At 43.8% G+C, this 15,561-nt stretch overlaps 1 non-coding gene across 1 annotated transcript; it reads left to right on the top strand.

Annotated features, from left to right (window-relative positions):
* Positions 1-3,077: 3,077 nt before the first annotated feature.
* Positions 3,078-3,149, top strand: trnac-gca (transfer RNA cysteine (anticodon GCA)). The gene has a single exon. It is a non-coding gene; the product is annotated as a tRNA-Cys (tRNA).
* Positions 3,150-15,561: the final 12,412 nt, after the last annotated feature.

A 15,561-nucleotide genomic window follows, 5' to 3' on the forward strand; every position in this document is an offset into this window, starting at 1 on the left:
AGTACTCATCGCATTGGATCTTTCTACCTCTGCCGACAACTGGTGTTGGACAGAATTTTTGAAAGGGTGAGAAGCTGCATGAATACTGTCTGTTCCAGCTCTGCAGTTTTTTTTAATATTAAAGAGCTCCATTCAAATGTTGCGCCGCCTGGAGCACAGCCTTCTGCGCCTTCTTTTATGGTGTCGCCAGAGAGCATCTTCAACTGGCAGCCAAGCTGCACAGCATCTCCAACTTCCTGCACCTCGTGGTAAATATCCCCAGACTGAGTAGATCCAGAGAGACAACCTTGCAGAGATGACCCAAAGACCTGACCAGCACTGATTTAGAGGAAAGACCAAATCGATGATTCTGAAATATCAGCCAAAATCTCAAAGACCGAGGTACAACCTGTCCCAGCCTTATTGATGGATGCTCCTATAACTTTCAGACAAACAGTTCAAGGTACAGCGGTATGGAGCAGTGGATAGGATGCAGTGGATCCTCAGAAGTTCGTGTCAGAAGTAAATAGCTAATATAAATCTGACACTGTTTACTGAAGAGTCCTGTGAAGAGATTGATTGAAGTTGATAGTGGTTAATTAAAGAATAATAATTGAGTCTGATAAATTTGTTTTCGCTTGTTAAAATGTTTAATAAAGTTGTGTTGGACCTCACCCTAACTACTGTACAACATGTCCAACTCACTGTGTAACACTCCTGAGTTGGAAAGGGTTATTGCAAACTCAAGGTTAGTCAGGGTACATTTACCCACCTTTCACATTACAGCATCACTTTAAACAATGGCACAAATCTCACTTGAGAGCTGTCATTGCAACTTTGAATACACAGGCTGTTATGTGTTTGGTCGTAGCTCAGGGCTGAACAGGTAACAGCAGGTTAAATAATTACTGAATCAAATTCCATTTCTTCCTTACTGAAGCAATTTTTGTTCTGTGGAACTGTAAATTGCAAATATTTCTTTCTACCCAATGCTCAAAGTAGCTTTGAAATATGACTGAAACAATGAATAGCTTCTTGTCTAATCAATTGATGTTTTCATCATTGGCAGCAAAACCTGAGACATTCTAGCCCTTTGTTTCTTACCCAATGTCTTTTGTTGGTGCAGCTATCAGTGAGTGCACGGTGTGTACAGGAGCTCTGAGCAGTTACCCACCCGCACAGCTTAGAGCAAACATTGCTCCCCATTTGAACACAAATGGTAACCTAGCAAAAAACTAGGAAAAATTGAAGTTTTGATCATTTCCATCCAACCATAATCCATTGTCACAATAAAACAACATTCCATTGATGAGCAACAATGGAATGTCTTGAGAATCATTTCTACTTTATTTGTTAATTGAAATCTTTCTCAAAACCTGCAGCTGATCCTTTCAACAACAGTGCACAATACCTCTGGAGGCAGAGTGGGAAATTTTTCTGGGGTAACAGTCAGTTGCAAACATTGCTCTCTACCAAAGTAGTAACGGAATATTACAATGATCCTCAGTGCAATTTTCCCAGCCCCTTGCTTTTTTTTTTACCACTTAGACGATTATTATTTCCTTCTAACTATTAATACAAATCTTGCTTGATAAGCTTTCATTAAAATTTCTCACTGTTCAGGTTTCAATGTTCTGTGGTAGAATATAGTGACTGCAGATTAAAGGGTCTCTTCTGCAAATTCAGGTGCCTCCAGTTGCAATTGTGGGAAAACATAGGTCCAAGGTTTTCTTTCTCCCAAGATCCAAAGCAGGAATGAAACATGACCATAGCAAAGAAAGGAATCCTGCTGGTACCTGGAACCCTGAAAGAGCAACCAAATTCATCCCAGCTGCTTGTTTCTTATCAAATACCTTATTCTTTCTTACACTTAAATTCTTGTTTTGGAGATGTTGGTGTTGGACTGGGGTATACAAAGTTAAAAATCACACAATACCAGGTTATAGTCCAAATCAGGTTATAGTCCAACAGGTTTAATTGGAAGCACTAGCTTTCAGAGTGTTGCTCCCTCATCAGGTGGTTGTGATGAAGGAGTGGCGCTCTGAAAGTTAATGCTTCCAATTAAACCTGTTGGACTATAACCTGGTGCTGTGTGATTCTTAAATTCTTGATTCAATTTTTGTTCAAACTTTGCCATTGACACTTTTGAAAGCAGCATTACATTGATGAGAGTGCGTAGTTCAATGGCCAAAGGTCTAATTGCAAGTTAAGGGGTTCGTGTTTCAAATCTGTGTGAGCTTTTTGATAAGTAGATTTCATCTTGAGGAAAGCATAGGTTACTAATGTTGCTTTCTACCAAGCCCAAAGGTGAAATGGATTTCTCTCTGAGTGTTTGACACCTCAGCAGGGTATTAACAATCCCACGTCTTTTACTCACTGTCTGACAATTTGTTGCCCTTTTACATATTGACAGATTTAGATCAACCGAAGTGTATTTGTTTATTGATCAAGAGGTTCCCGAACCACATTCTCCCTAATTTTTTTTCTATTGAGCAGGCCATCAAAATCCATGTGAGGCAGTAATTTGTAGAAATTATTTTAATTTGTTGGTGCAGCTATCAGTGAGTGCACGGTGTGTACAGGAGCTCTGAGCGGCTTAGAGCAAACATTGCTCCCCATTTGAACACAAATGTTAACCTAGCAAAAAACTAGGAAAAACAGAAGTTTTGATCATTTCCATCCGACCATAATCCATTGTCACAATCAAACAACATTCCATTGATGAGCAAATTCCTGTCCATTCAGTTGGGTTTTGGATCACTCGCAGAATGATCTAATCCATTCCAGCCCCTTGCTATTCCTCCCTTTGTGCCATACATTATTTTCCTTTCCACATTAATAAAAACCCTGCCTGGAAGCTAGCACTAAACATTTCAGTTCAGTGTTCTGCAGGTGTATAGTTTGGAGATAGAACATTTGGATGTGATCAAGCTGTTTATAGTCAAAAATCAGGAGCTCCCTTAGTAACGTAACTAAAATAAACAAAACTAAAATAGGACAGGTGCTGGAGACCTGCTGCAGTTTCTACTTTTATTAAATTAATTTCAATTGTGGAAAATATAACTTGTAAACATACCTAAGCACTTTATTGCCAGGGTGGGGGTATAGCTCAGTGGTAGAGCATTTGACTGCAGATCAAGAGGTCCCTGGTTCAAATCCAGGTGCCCCCTTAGTAATGTGACTTTTCTTTTCCCCTTCGCAAAGGGATGAATTGGGAATTTCGAAGTATCCAAAATAAGGATTATTGAACCCAAAATGTTAATACTGCTTTCTCTGCCAGATGTATACTTATTATAACAATTTCTATTTTTGTTAGGAATGCAGCATTGCTGAATAGATTCATAAATGCAGTGTTGATGTTTACGTTATTCAGCAGAGTTGCCTGAATCATGCAAGTCTCTAGTTCCATACCCAAAACCCAGAAAATGATTGCACTTTAAGTAATAAGCTTATAAGGACTGGGTGCAGGAATGACAATGCAATTCAATGCAGTACAGTTCAGTACAGGAGCAAGCCTTCAGTCACCAAGCCTGTGCTAATTAGCCTCACTTCTTATTGTCCATGTGTGAGTTTTAATCCCTCTACCTCACATTGATGTGTTTATCAAGATATGCCTTACACATCGTTAATGTGCCCGCTCTCCCCACCAGCACTAACAGAGCATTCCAAGCACCCACCATCCTCTGCATGAAAATATTCCCCATACTTCTCCCCTAAACTTTGCCCCTCTAATCTTGAAATTATGCCCTGTTGTAGTTGACCTTTCCACCCTGATCTTTCCACCCTCGGAAAATGCCCTTGACTATCCACCCTACCTCTGCCTCCCATAAACGTCTCTCAGGTCTCATCTTAGCCTCCGTCTTTCCAGTTAAAGCAATCTGAGTTCATCCCACCTCTCCATATAAGTAAAATGCTCCAGACCAAGTAACATCCCGGCAAATCTTCTGTGCGCACTCTCCAAAGCATCCACTTCTGGTGCTTCTGGTGATTTGGTGACCTGAATATTCCAAATGTGACCGAACTAAGGTTTTCTCCAGCTGCAACATTACTTACCAACTTTTATATTCAATGCCCTGGTTGATGAAGGCAAGCGTGCCCCAGTGAAGCTGCTTTGTTAGAAAAATGTTACAGAGACTTGTGGCACCCAGCTCACTAGGAGGCCAGAGGCACAGCCTGGCAGAGACAGTACTTCACAGTTGCAAGTTTAGAACCATATTCTGCAAACTCCAAATATGGAAAGTAGTCAGCTTATTAGATCTTCTTGCCTGTTGCTAGTATTGGACACAAGCCACAGATGTTCTGAGAAGGGTGTGAAGATGTGGATAAAATGAGCAATCTGGAGCCCCAGCTCTATCTGCATTCTGCACCTTCTTCAACAATGTCTCCAGGGAGCACCCCCAAGTAGCAGTGGGGCTGCACAGTATCCCCAGATCTCTATACATTGTGGTGAGTACCATACTGAACAGAGCTAGAGGACCACTTCAGTCAGATACCCCAAAGGCCAGAACCAGTCCTAGATGAGACGTAAAGCATTCTCAAAGTAACTTCAGGTTTTCTAACAGAATGTGCCATCTCAGCACAGACAATATATTAAAGGTGTGAGGTTAAAGTCATACCTTTAATTCATTGTCTGAGCTGAGATGACACATTTTGTTAGAAAACCTAAGTTATCTTGAGAATGTGACTGAGAAGGAGTTCTGGGATTTACATATCAATGAACCAAAACTCACAAAACCTTTCAAAAATGAAATTAAAAATCACACAACACTAGGTTATAGTCCAAGAACTTGACCTACTCTTCGCAAATAAATCTTGGCAGGTGACTGAGGTGTCAGTGGAGCACTTTAGAGCCAGTGGCCATAATTCTATTAGTTTCAAAGTAGTGATGGAAAAGGACAGACCAGATCTAAAAGTTGAAGCTTGAAATTGGAGCAAGGCCAATTTTGAAGGTATGAGGCAAGAACTTTCAAAAGCTGATTGAGGGCAAATGTTCGCAGGTAATGGGGCAGCTGGAAAATGGGAAGCCTTCAGAAATGAAATGACAAGAATCCAGAGTTATATTCCTGTTAGGGTGAAATGAAAGGCTGGTTGATTAAAGAAATTGAGGTTTGGGTTGAAAATGTGTTGCTGGTTAAAGCACAGCAGGTCAGGCAGCATCCAAGGAATAGGAAATTCGACGTTTCGGGCATAAGCCCTTCATCAGGAATGACGGTTTGGTTAAGAAAAAGAAGGAAGCATATGTCAGGTATAAACCGGAAAGATTGAGTGAATTCTTAGAAGAATATAAAGGAAGTAGGAGTGTACTACAAAGGGAAATCAGGAGGGCAAATAGGAGCCATGAGATAGCTTTGACAAATAGAATTAATGAGAATCCAAAGGGTTTTTACAAATATATTACGGACAAAAGGGTAATTAGGGAGAGAATAGGGCCTCTCAAAGATCAGCAAGGCAGCCTTTGTGTGGAGCCACAGAAAATGGGAGAGGTACTAAATGAGTATTTTGCATCAGTATTTACTGTGGAAAAGGATATGGATGATATAGACTGTAGGAAAATAGATGGTGACATCTCCATATTACAGAGGAGGAAGTATTGGATGCCTTAAAATGCATAAAGGTGGATAAATCCCCAGGATCTGATCAGGTGTACCCTAGAACTCTGTGGGAAGCTAGGGAAGCTGGCCTCTTGCTGAGATATTTGTATCATCAATAGTCATCTGTGAGGTGCCAGAAGACTGGAGGTTGGCTAACGTGGTGCCACTGTTTAAGAAGGGCAGTAAGGACAAGCCAGGGAACTATAGACCAGTGAGCCTGATCTCGGTGGTGGGCAAGTTGTTGGAGGGAATCCTGAGGGACAGGATTTACATGTGTTTGGAAAGGCAAGGACTGATTAGGGATAGTCAACATGGCTTTGTGTGTGGGAAATCATGTCTCACAAGCTTGATTGCATTTTTTTTGAAGAAGTAACAAAGAGGATTGATGAGGGCAGAGTGGTAGATGTGATCTATATGGACTTCAGTAAGGCGTTCGACAAGGTTCCCCATGGGAGACTGGTGAGCAAGGTTAGATCTCATGGAATACACGGAGAACCAGCCATTTGGATACAGAACTGCCTCAAAGGTAGAAGGCAGAGGATGGTGGTGGAACGTTGTTTTTCAGACAGTGGAGTGACACAAGGATCAGTGCTGGGTCCACTACTTTTCATTATTTATGCAAATGATTTGGATGAACGCCTAAGTCCACTACTTTTCGTCATTTATGCAAATGATTTGGATGTGAGCCTAAGGGGTACAGTTAGTAACTTTGCAGATGACACCAAAATTAGAGGTGTAGTGCACAGCGAAGCGGATTACCTCAGATTACAATCGGATCTTGATCAGGTGGGCCAATGGGCTGAGAAGTGGCAGATGGAGTTTAATTCAAATGCGAGGTGCTGTATTTTGGGAAAGCAAATCTTAGCATGACTTATGTACTTAATGGTAAGGTCTTAGGGAGTGTTGCTGAACAGAGAGAGCTTAGAGTGCAGGTTCATAACTCCTTGAAAATGGAGTCACAGGTAGATAGGATAGTGAAGAAGGCATTTGGTATGCTTTCCTTTATCGGTCAGAGTATTGAGTACAGGGGTTGGGAAGGCAAGTTGCAGTGGTACAGGTCATTGGTTAGGCCACTGTTGGAATATTGTGTGCAATTTTGGTCTCCTTCCTATCGGAAACATGTTGTGAAACTTGAAAGGGTTCAGTAAAGACTTACAAGGATGTTGCCAGGATTGGAGGATTTAAGCTACAGGGAGAGGCTGAACAGGCTGGGGCTGTTTTCACTGGAGCATCGGAGGCTGAAGGGTGACCTTATAGAGGTTTACAAACTTATCAAGGTCATGGATAGGATAAATAGATAAAGTCTTTTCCCTGGGGTGTGGGAGTCCAGAACTAGAGGGCATAGGTTTAGGGTGAGAGGAAAAAGATATAAAAGAGACCTAAGAGGCAATTTTTTTGCACAGATGGTGGAATGGAATGAGCTGCCAGAGGAAGTGTTGGAGGCTGATACAATTGCAACATTTAATAAGCATTTGGATGGATATATGAATAAGAATAGTTTGGAGGGACATGGGCCAGGTGCTGGCAGGTGAGACTAGATTGGGTTGGGATATCTGGTTGGCATGGACGGGTTGGACCGAAGGGTCTGTTTCCATGCTGTACATCTCTATGACTCTATTATTCTATTTAATTGGAAGCACTCGCTTTTGGAACACTGCTCCTTCATCAGGTGCTTGTCAACAAAGTTGACAACCACCTGATGAAGGGGCAAAGCTCAAAATCTAGTGTTTACAAATAAACCTGTTGCAATATAGCCTGATGTTGTGTGATGTTGTACACCCAAGCCCAACACTGGCACCTCCAAATCATGATTAATAGATGAAAGACTTAATCCAAGTTTGTTTAATATATTCCAGCCACATAACATTGTAACCTTCTGCTATAAATTCTGAGTCTTATGATCCTACTCCATAACCACCTGATGAAGGAGCAGTGCTCTGAAAGATAATGCTTTGCAATAAATTTGTTCGATTTTTAACTTTATCCACCCCAGTCCAACAACAGCTTCTCCAAATCTTGATTGAGATTGATAGTGTTTAATTCAAGAAAATTAGTTGAGTCTGATATATATTGTTTTTGTTGGATAAAATGTTCAATGAAGTTGTCTTGGATCTTCCCCTGTCTCTTTGTCTACCTCACCACATAACCCGCCTGATTTAAGAAGAGTTACTACAAACAGGTCAAGGTTAATCAGGGTACATTTATCCACCTTTCGCTTTACAACGTCACTTTTAACAATGGCACAAGTCTCAGTTGAGAGGTGTGATTGAAAATTTCAATAAGCAGGCCGTTTTGTGTTTGATTACAGGGTTGAACCAGTAATTAATTGCAGGTTAAGTAATTCCTGAATCAAATCCCAGTTTCTCTTTCATGAAGCAGTTTTTATTCTGTGAAATAAGAAATGGCAAATATTTCTTTTGACACAACACTCAAAGTAGTGATGAAACATGATTGAACCTATAAATAGATTCCTTTAATCAACCAATGGTGCCTTGAAATGGATAAAGATGGATAAATCCCTAGGACCTGACCAGGAGTACCCGAGAACTCTGGGAAACTAGAGAAGTGATTGAGGGGCCTCTTGCTGGGATATTTGTATCATCAATAGTCACAGGTGAGGTGCCGGAAAACTGGAGGTTGGCAAACGTGGTGCTACTGTTTAATAAGGATGGTAAGGACAAGCCAGGGAACTATAGACCAGTGAGCCAGACCTTGGTGGTGGGCAGGTTGTTGGAGGGAATCTTGAGGGAGAGGATGTACATGCATTTGGAAAGGCAAGGATTGATTCAGGATAGTCAACATGGCTTTGTGTATTGGAAATCATATCTCACAAACTTCTTTGAGAAGATTGTGAGGGCAGAGTGGTAGATATGATCTATAAGGACTTCATTAAGGTGTTCGACAAGGTTCCCATGGGAGGCTGGTTAGCAAGGTTAGATCTCATGGAATACAGGGAGAACGAGCCATTTGGATACAGAACTGGCTCAAAGGTAGAAGACAGAGGGTGGTGGTGGGGGGTTGTTTTTCAGACTGTAGGCCTGTGACTAGTGGAGTGCCACATGGATCAGTGCTGGGCCCTCTACTTTTTGTCATTTACATGAATGATTTGGATACGAGCATAAGAGGTACAGTTAGTAAGTTTGTAGATGACACCAAAATTGGAGGTGTAATGGACAGCGAAGTGGGTTACCTCAGATTACAACAGGATCTTGGTCAGATGGGCCAATGGGCTGAGAAGTAGCAGATGGAGTTTAATTCAGATAAATGCGAGGTGCTGTATTTTGGGAACATAAATCTTAGCAGGACTTATACACTTAATGGTAAAGTCCTAGGGAATATTGCTGAACAAAGAGACCTTAGAGTGCAGGTTCATAGCTCCTTGAAAGTGGAGTCACAGGTAGATAGGATAGTGAAGAAGGCGTTTGGTATGCATCTTTTTATTGATCAGAGTATTGAGTACAGTAGTTGGGAGGTCATGTTGTGGCTGTACAGGACAATTGATTATTGGATATTCCACCACAGAACACACCAGATGGCCTCTTTCTTGAGAGACTGCAATTACCCTTCCACTTGGTTAAAGATACCCTCCAATGCATCTCATCCACATCCTGTGCCTCTGCCCTCAGACCCTACCCCTCCAACCGTAACAAGGACAGAACGCCCCTGGTGCTCACCTTCCACCCAACCAACCTTCGTATAAATCAAATCATCCAATGACATTTCCGCCACCTCCAAATGGACCCCAGCACCATGGAAATATTTACCTCCACACCCCTTTCCGCCTTTGCAAAGACCATTCCCTCTGTGACGACATCCAATGCCCCAAAGGAGCCTTCCAAATTCATCAAAGTTTTACCTGCACGTCCACCAATATCATTTATTGTATTCGTTGCTCCCGATGTGGTCTCCTCTACATTGGGGAGACTGGACGCCTCCTCACACAGCGCTTTAGGGAACATTTCTGGGACACCTGGACCAATCAACCACACCACCCTGTGGCCCAACATGTCAACTCCCCTCCCACTCAGCCGAAGATATGGAGGTCCTGGGCCTCCTTCACCTCCACTCCCTCACCACCCGACGCCTGGAGGAAGAACGTCTCATCTTCTGCCTCGGAACACTTCAACCCCAGAGCATCAATGTGGACTTCACCAGTTTCCTCATTTCCCCTTCCCCCACCTCACCCCAGTTCCAAACTTCCAGCTCAGCATTGTCCCCATGACTTGTCCTACCTGCCTATCTTTCTTTCCACTTATCACTTCACCCTCTTCCCTGATCTATCATCTTCATCCCCACCCCCATTCACCCATTGTGCTTTTTGCTACCTTGCCCCTCCTTCCTCCCTGACCTATCGCCTCCATCCCCACCCCCATTCACCTATTGTACTCCATGTTATTTTCTCCCCACCCCCACCCTCCTCTCATTTATCTCTCTACCCTGCAGGGTCTATGCCTCTATTCCTGATGCAGGACTTTTGCTTGAAACACAGATTTTCCTGCTCCTCAGGTGCTGCCTGAACTGCTGTGCTTTTCCAGCACTACTCTAATCTAGGCTCTGATTTCCAGCATCTGCAGTCCTTGTTTTTACTCAGGACATTGGTTAGGCCACTGTTAGAATATTGCATGCAATTCTGGTCTCCATCCTGTCGGAAAGATGTTGTGAAACTTGAAAGAGTTTAGAGAAGATTTACAATGATGTTGCCAGGGTTGGAGGATTTGAGCTATAGGGAGAGGCTGAACAGGCTGGGGCTGTTTTCCCTGGAATGTCAGAGACTGAAGGGTGACCTTATAGAGGTTTACAAAATTATGAGGGGCATCGATAGGGTAAATCGACAAAGTTTTTTCCCCGAGGTCAGGAAGTCCAGAACTAGAGGGCATAAGTTTAGGCTAAGAGTGGAAATATATAAAAGAGACTTAAGGGACAACTTTTTCACACAGAGGGTGGTACGTGTATGGAATGGGCTGCCAGAGGCAGAGGTTGAAGCTGGTACAATTGCAACATTTAAGAGGCATTTGGATGGGTATATGAATAGGAAGGGTTTGGAGGGATATGGACTGGGTGCTGGCAGATGGGACTAGATTGGGTTGGGATATCTGGTTGACATGGACGGGTTGGACTGAAGGGTCTGTTTCTGTGCTGTACATCTCTATGACTCTGTGTCTCTAAAGAGACCTTGGAGTGCAGGTTCATACTGTTGGAATATTGCATGCAATTCTGGTCTCCTTCCAATTGGAAAGATGGTGTGAAACTTGAAAGGGTTCAGAAAAGATTTACAAGAATGGTGCCAGGGTTGGAGGATTTGAGCTATTGGGAGAGGCTGAACAGGCTGGAATTGTTTTCCCTGGAGCATCGGAGGCTGAGGGGTGACTTTATAAAAGTTTACAAAATTATGAGGGGCATGGATAGGGTAAATAGGCAAAGTCTTTTCCCTGGGGTCAGGGAGTCCAGAGCTAGAGGGCATAGGTTTAGGGTGAGGTGAAAGAGACCGAAGGGGCCACTTTTTCACACAGAGGGTGGTATGTCTATGGAATGAGCTGCCAGAGGAAATGGTGGAGGCTGGTACAATTGCAACATTTAAGAGGCATTTGGATGGATATATGAATAGGAAGGGTTTGGAGGGATATAGGCCGGGAGCTGGCAGGTGGAACTAGATTGGATTGGGATATCTAGTCGGCATGGACCGGTTGGACTGAAGGGTCTGTTTCTATGCTGTACATGACTCTATGACACTAATTGATGGGTTGATCATTGGCAACCTTACCTGATTCACTCCAGCCACTTGTCCTGCCCAATGCGTTGAGAATCATTCCTACTTGATTTGTTCATTGAAGTCATCATTGAACGCTTTCAACAACAGTGCATAATACCTCTGGAGGCAGAGTGGGAATTTTTTCTGGGCAAATATCAGTTGCAAACATTGTTCTCTACCAAAGTAGCAATGGAACATTACAATGATGCTTAGCACAATGTTCCCAGCCCCTTGCTTTTTATCACATACACTATAATTATTTCCTTCTAATTACTGATACAAATCTTGCTTGAAAGCTTTGTTTAAAATGTATCATGGTCAGGTTTCAATGTAAGGGAACACAGTTCAGCTGTAGAAAGCAATGACAGCAGATCACAAAGCTCATGCTGCAAATCTAAGTACCTCCAATTGTAATTATATTAATTCAAGGTTTTCACTCTTCCTAAGGTCCAAAGCAGGAATGAAACATGACCATAGCAAAGAAAAGAGTCTTGCTTGTATCTGGAACCCTGAAAGAGCAACCCAATTCATTCCATCGCTTTGTTTCTTGTCCATCTCTCTGTTATAAGATGGATGTTGTGAAACGTGGAAGAATTCAGCAAAGATTTAGTAAGGATATTGCTGGGATTGGAGGGTTTGATCTATAGGGAGAGGCTGAATAGGCTGGAGCTTCTTTCCCTGGAGCCTCAGAAGCTATAGAGGTTTATAAAATCATCAGGGGCATGGATAGGGTGATTAGCCAAGTTTTCTTTCATAGAGTAGGGGAGTCCAAAACTAGATGGCATAGGTTTAAGGTAAGAGGGGAAAGATATAAAAGGGACCTAAGGGGCAACATTTTCACACAGAGGGTGGTATGTGTATGGTACGAGCTGCCGGAGGAAGAGAGGGATGCCAGTATAATTGCAGCATTTAAAAGGAATCTTGATGGGTACCTGTATAGGAAATGATTTGGACAATATGGGCAAAATGCTAGCAAATGGGATTAGGTCAGATTAGGATATCTCATTGACACAGAGGAATGGGATCAAAGGATCTGTTTCCATAAGACCATACGACATTAGGAGCAGATATTAGGCCATCAGTACATTGAGTCTGCTCTGCCATTCAGTCATAGCTGATAAGTTTCTCAATCCATTCTCCCCATCAAGAACCTAAGTATCTCAGTCTTAATTATACTCAATGACCTGGCCTCTCCAGCCTTCTGTAGCAGTGAATTCCATTGATTCACCACTCTCTGGCAGAAGAAGCTCCTCCTTACCTTCGTTCTCAAAGGTCTTCCCTTTACTTGAAGTCTGTGCCCTAGTCTCTCCTATCAATGGAAACATCTTCCTAAAACCCACTCTGTTCAGGCCATTCAGTATTCCGTAAGTTTTAATTAGATCCCCCCTCTTCCTTCTGAACTCCATCACATATGGACCCAGAATCCTGGGTTTCTGTGCTGTATGACTCTATGACTCAATGATTCAATGCTTTGTAATTTATTAAATCCTTGATTCAAATCCTGTTTCCAACTCTGCGATTGGCACTTTTGAAAACACCATTACATCCAGGACAGTGGAGAGTTCAGCAGCCAAAGGTCTAACTGTAAGTTAATTGGGTCATGGATCAAATGTCTAAAATCGGTTTTGTTAAGTAGATTTAATTTTTAGGAAAGCCTAACTTGTTAATAATGCTTTCTACACAAGATCAAAGGTGAATTAAGTTTTCTCTGTGTTTTCCCAAATCCCTTGCTTCTTACCCTTTGTCTGACTAATTGTTTCCCTTTTAAAGTTAACAATCACACAACACCAGGTTATAGTTTCTTTTAATTTCAAAAATATACTTTATTAATAAAATAATTTGATAGTCTATACAGTTGGACATGCCATACATATGTAAACATTCCATTTTTTTGCAAACCGAAACAGATTAATCATTCCTATTTACAGGTCTGTATGATTACATTTTTAGCTGAGGTGTCAGCAGAGTCCAAATGACAGCATGGGTCCCTGTTCTTCTTTAGGCAGGCAGATGTTACATGGTAAGTCTTTCCCCATCATGCCTTGGCGGCAGCTGCCCCAAACTTCAGCGAATCCCTCAACACGTAGTCCTGGACCTTGGAATGTGCCAGTCTGCAACACTCAGTCTGAGTCAACTCCTTCAGCTGGAAGATCAACAGGTTTCGGACCGCCCAGAGAGCGCCCTTCACCGAGGTGATGATCCTCCAGGCACAGTTGATGTTCGTCTCTGTGTGCGTCCCGTGGAGCACGGAGTCCCGTGTCACGGTGCTACTCGGGACGAACCTCGACAAACACCACTGCATTCCTCTCCAGACTACTTCTGCGTAAGTATATTCCAGAAGGAGGTGTGTGACAGTCTTGTTCCCCCTCCCCTCGCAGCCACTTCGAGGGCAGCGTGCTGTGTGCGGCTGAGAGTCGGGGCGTGCATAAAGGATCTCACAGGCAGAGCCCTTCTCACCACCAGCCAAGCCATGTCTTGGCGTTTGTTGGAAAGTTCTGGTGATGAGGCATTTTGCCAAATGGCTTTGACAGTCTGCTCAGGGAACCGCTCGGTAGGTCCCGCCCTCTCCTTTTCCCAAAGGGTCTCAAGGACACTACGTGCTGACCATTTCCTGATGGACTTGTGGTCAAAGGTGTTTTTCTTCATAAATTTCTCCATGAAGGACAGGTGATACGGAACGGTCCAACTACTTGGAGTGTTCCGCGGCGGCGAGGCCAGGCCCATTCTTCGCAACACTGGGGACAGGTAGAAACTCAGCACGTTGTGACACTTGGTGTTTGCGTACCAGGGATCCACACACAGCTTAATGCAGCCACACACAAAGGTGGCCATCAGGGTGAGGGTGGCATTGGGTGTATTTTTTTCCCTGTTGCCCAGATCTTTGTACACCGAGTCCCTTCGGACCCAGTCCATCTTTGAACTCCATATAAACTGGAAGATGGCCCGGTGACTGCAGCGGCACAGGTTCTGGGAATAGGCCAGACCTATGCCACGTATAATAGCAATGACAGTGCCTCACACCTGATGACCAGGTTTTTTCCCACAATGGAGAGCGACCGTAGCTTCCATCTGCCCAGTTTCTGCCTCACTTTGCTGATATGCTCCTCCCAAGACTTGGTGCACGCCCCAGCCCCCGCGAACCAAATACCCAGCACCTTCAGGTGGTCGGTCCTGACGGTGAAGGGGATCGAGGATTGGTCGGCCCAGTTCCCGAAGAGCATGGCCTCGCTCTTGCATCGGTTTACCTTGGCCCCCGAGGCTTGTTCAAACTGGTCACATATGCACATGAGTCTGCGCATGGACAGCAGATCCGAGCAGAAAACAGTGACATCATCCATGGACAGGGAGGCCTTGACCTGCAGGCCCCCACTGCCAGGAATAGTCACCCCTCTCAGGCTCGCATGCTTCCTGATGGACTCGGCAAATGGGTCTAGGAAGCACACAAACAAGGCAGGAGAGAGAGGGCAGCCCTGCCTGACTCCAGATCTGACTGGGCAGCTATCTGATTCCCACCCAGTCATTGAGACTACACTGACAATGTTGGTGTAGAGCCGTCTGATCCAATTGCAGATTCCCTCCCCAAAGCCCATTTTGGAGAGAACATCTCTCATATACCTGTGTGATATCCTGTCAAAGGCTTTCTCCTGCTCCAGGCTGATCAGGCAGGTGTCCAACCCTCTGTCCTGCACATAGGCGATCGTATCCCTGAGGAGTGCGAGACTCTCAGCGATCTTTCTGCCCGGTACAGCACAGGTTTGGTCAGGGTGAATCACCGACCCCAGAGCAGACCTGACCCAGTTGGCAATTACCTTTGACAGAATTTTGTAATCTGTATTCAACAGTGGGATTGGTCTCCAATTTTTGAGTTCTTCCCTCTCCCCCTTCCGCTTGTAGATGAGGGTGATGGTGCCTTTCCTCATGGATTCACTCATGGTACCTGCCCGAAGCATACTGACATACACCTCCAGCAGGTCCTGGCCAATCAAGTCCCACAGAGTGGAATAGAGCTCGACTGGTAAGTTGACGTTTCCGGGAGTTTTATTCCTTTCGAAGGACTCGAGGGCGTTGGTCAGTTCATTCAGAGATAGCGGCTGGTCCAGAATCTCCTGTGTTCTGTCGTCTAAGACCTCCGTGATAGAGGACAGGAATGACTGGGAGGCCGCGCTGTCGGTCGGCTTCGCGTCATACAGACTGGCATAGAAGGATTTACTGATCCTCATGATGTCAGCCTGAGATGACGTT

The sequence above is a fragment of the Hemiscyllium ocellatum genome, chromosome 7, assembly GCF_020745735.1.
Source record: "Hemiscyllium ocellatum isolate sHemOce1 chromosome 7, sHemOce1.pat.X.cur, whole genome shotgun sequence".
Lineage (NCBI taxonomy): Eukaryota > Metazoa > Chordata > Chondrichthyes > Orectolobiformes > Hemiscylliidae > Hemiscyllium > Hemiscyllium ocellatum.